Raw genomic sequence first — 3,795 nt, 5'->3', positions numbered from 1 at the left:
CACTAGGCACATCGGCCGTTTGCCCTAAGGTCAGAAGGATTTCCTCATGTATTGAAAGTATAAATTAGCATGAGTCAAGTCTATAGCTTAGAACTGGGGGGAGGGGGGAGGAAGGATTATTGACAGTAAAAGGAGGAGACTGAGGTGTTCTCATCCTTGAAGCCTGATGGTTGCATCTCAGTAAGCTGTAGACCCTTATGCCTTCAGTTCATACCCTGAAGTCATTTCCAGCTCCTTTCTACATAGCAATTCAGTGAAGCATTTCCCCAGAGTGAAGAGTAGCGTGATAGGACAGAAAGAGAACTTGGGCTCACATCTGGGCTTAATCTAGACCCTCCTACTCACCTATCTGGTGACTTTGAGCAAGTCTCATTCTCTCAAATTGGCTAATACCAGAGTTCGGGGTCCAAGCGAGTGTGATAAAGTGCATGTAAAATGGTTGTTTATGGGCTCAGCTCCTGTGAAGCACCATGTTACCCCCCTTAGTCTTGTAAAGCAGAGTTAGGGGTTTGAGAAAGATTGCTTTAGAGTAAGGGAGAGCAATAAATGTGTCTGCAGTGTGCCAGCATGTTGCATGCATGTTTCCAATTCTGTCAGAATCACTGATTCTCATCACACAGGTAGAGCCTGTGTGCTTTTCCTGGCACACAACTCTTCCCAGTAGAAACTGCAGGCTGAAAACAAAATGGATTAAGGATGAAATAATGGAGGCAGATCAGAGGTGGGTTCCTGAAGATGTTCCCTAGCCCTTAAGGCCTGCATTTTGTAGGGCAGCGACACACAATGCCCCGGGCAGGTCCTGACTCCCAAGTCCTAACAGTAGAGTGGATGCGCTGCTGTTTCCTAATCTTATGAACAAATTTCTCCCAGAGAAGTGAAGGCATTCCTGGCAAGGGCCTGGCTTCATATCTTCTGGGCCTGGAGCCCAAGTGAGCTCCCAAAGGAAGGCTGGTCACCTCATGCTGTCATGGCCGGTCCCAGGTCGCCTGAGCTTCCCTCGCCCTCCACCAGAGGTCACCCCTTGTGAGACTTGGCTCTATGCGTGGTCCCTGCTGAGCCTTGGCCTGCTTCCCGGGTTTGTAGCTGTGATTTATTTTTGGCACCTCAGCCTTCCCTCATCAAGTAGCAAAGCCCGAAAGGAAGAACAACAAGATATCCTGCACTGGCCACAGGTGTCTGGTCGGGACACGCTTCAGTCTCTGTTGTATCCCCTTCCCCAAGGGGCTCTGGGACCTTTGGGAACCCTGTTTACTCAAGGGCCTGAGAGGACCTAACGGTAAGTAGCTGGGCCAGTGATGGACAAAAGCCAGGCGGCCAGCAGGGAGATGGAGAGGCTGTGGGGGCAGAGAAGACAGAAACCCTCAATTCCATTAGATCCACTTCTCCATTCCAAAGGCAGATGGGCTACAAGAGGGCAGCATTGCCTCTTGAAGCCCCCTCCAAAGGATTTTATCTACAGAAAGTGTGTCCCTGTGATTCTTTCCTGACTCTGAGTTTGGGGGAGGGATGTTCTGTTCCAGAAAGGACGAAGCTACCTACTCCCATTTGATGACTCCTTTCAAAGGGGTCTTGGGAAGGGTGTGAGGGTCCAGGTGGGGACAGTGGACTGTGGCACGAAGTCGACCCCAAGTTAGGCCTAGAGCAAAGGGCCGGAGCAGGAGAAACCGCCCCCGTGCCATCCTAGGAGAGAGAAATGCAGCTAGAATTAGGTGGACCTGGCTGTGCCAGGGAACGGAGCAGCCCCCAGCTGGGATAGCAGCCTGGGGTAGGTCCAGATATACCCTCTGCCCATAGAGGNTCTGCTTTCCTTTCTAAACGGTCCTGTCCTGCCTTTGCAGGAGCCTCAGGGAACCCAGCCGGCAGACCACCAGCAGCAGCAGTTTGGCCCATGCCACTATGAGATGAAACAATTTTTGGAGTGTGCCCAGAACCAGGGTGACCTGAAGCTTTGTGAGGGTTTCAGCGAGGTGCTGAAACAGTGCAGATTTGCAAATGGTAGGTGATATATCTGTCCATGATTGAACTTTCATATGCTCTATTACTTAATAGTAACAGAGCTTCTGGGCCCTGTAGAACTTAGGGAGTCTGTTCAATAAACCAAACTGACAAGTTAAAGGAGATTTTGTTAAAATTACTCTAAAAATAATCTAACTTATTGTAAGGAGCTGGTCCAGAGGTTTCTAGTTATTATCTTTATCTTTTACCAGTTCTGAATCTGATTCTTCCTTAAGTAGGCAAAGATTGGTATGCCAGATCTTAACGGTGGTTAACTGTATGTGAGTGATCTAGACTTAAGGTTATGAATATAAAATTCCATTTTTACCAAAGTCCAGGAATGCACAAAAAGACTGATAATATTGTCATTCTACACGCCTCATTTGAGAGAGACAAGTTCATTAAATCTCTCAGTTGAGCACTGAGATTTAGGATCTCCAGAAGACTGTTGTCTTCACATAATTAATTTCCTCCTATCAACCTAAGAATTCACCATCTATTAAAATGCTTATTTTCATTTTCCCACCTTCATTTTGGTAGGACATACAGGAGAAGTTAACCCTTTCAGGTAGTTGAACTGTGGAAATGAGAGATCCATGTCCAAGTTTATCAGGATTCTTTGATGTAGGGGCCGGCCAAGTGGCTCAGTTGATTAAGAGCTCTCTCAAGAGTGCGAGCTCTGAGCAACAGCGGTTCGATGCCCGGCCCGAGCTGCCACTGAGCTGTCAACAGGCGGCAGGATGGCTCAGCTATTAAAAAAAAAAAAAAAGAATTCTTTGATGTAGCTGTATCTCATACCAAAGTGCCTGTATTTCTGCTTCAGGACTCTGTCCCTGTCTTCAGCACATGTGCCCTGTCTTTTCTAAGTTGTGACAAGTGCAGAGTTGAAGATTTGTTGGTTGTGAGATGCCTTCAATAACTTGCGAAAGAAACGAATAACCCTTGGCTTTTCCCCTCCTTTCATAATTGATAGGGTTTCTGTTTTGTTAGGAATATACAGCAAGTGCTTCTCTAACGTACTTTTTTTGTTTGCAGGATTAGCCTAATAAAGAAGTTCAAATTGAAGACCTGGAAACGCATCTGTCATGACCAAGTTAATTTAGTATAAAAATATAATTGCTAGTGAAAGTGTAAAGTATAAAACCACTAGTTAAACCTCTCCTCTAGTATAAATAGCTTCCTCGCCACAGAATTGCAATGAACATGGTGTTTGTACAGAAGTTCATTGAGATGGTACTGAGTTTGGGGCTGAGCAAATATTTGTGTGGCCTCCTTATACAAGCTTTTGTGATGTTATTGTTTGTGAATCAATTAGAATAAAGTGATTTTCTTCCAAAATGGTGTCTCGTAAGTTCAAGGTCATAAATTACATATGGTATACACATGCTGAACATACACATTTTGCAGATAAACACAATTGTCTCAACATGTCTTTAAGTTTATCTGGTTTATAGTCTCTGGATGTTAGCATCTACCAGAGCCTCTGGCAGAGTTGTCTGAGGACTTTTGTAAAGAAATAGTTATGTAAACAGTAGCTCACTAGCAAATATGCTGCTCATTAAAAAGGTAACTGGGTACTACAGGCGTTTGGAGCCAGTGTTCAATAAACCAAGCAGTAACTGGAAACTGTTTAAAATATTAATTGTTCTAATCAGGTGAGTGATACATGAAATGGTTCCATGTGGCCCGATCAGCACTACGTGTCACTGTTTTCCTAGAACATCCAATTAGTTGGTCAGAGATGAAAACCATTCTGTTAATACAGGCAATCCCCCAGCCGGTGTTTTCTGCTAAGGTACT

General features: G+C 45.1%; 1 protein-coding gene across 1 annotated transcript in view; it reads left to right on the top strand.

The window, feature by feature from the left end:
* The first annotated feature begins 1,111 nt into the window (after positions 1 to 1,111).
* The window catches only part of PHKG1 (phosphorylase kinase catalytic subunit gamma 1), an 18,027-nt gene continuing 15,343 nt past the window's right edge, over positions 1,112 to 3,795 (top strand). The window contains exon 1 of the mRNA XM_019632146.1: positions 1,112 to 1,276. The gene's annotated coding sequence lies outside the window, so the exon portion shown is untranslated. The remainder of the gene's footprint in view (positions 1,277 to 3,795) is intronic.

This window comes from Hipposideros armiger, unplaced genomic scaffold, assembly GCF_001890085.2.
Source record: "Hipposideros armiger isolate ML-2016 unplaced genomic scaffold, ASM189008v1 scaffold_1083, whole genome shotgun sequence".
Taxonomy (NCBI): Eukaryota; Metazoa; Chordata; class Mammalia; order Chiroptera; family Hipposideridae; genus Hipposideros; species Hipposideros armiger.
This window is presented reverse-complemented; position numbering and strand designations above follow the sequence as displayed.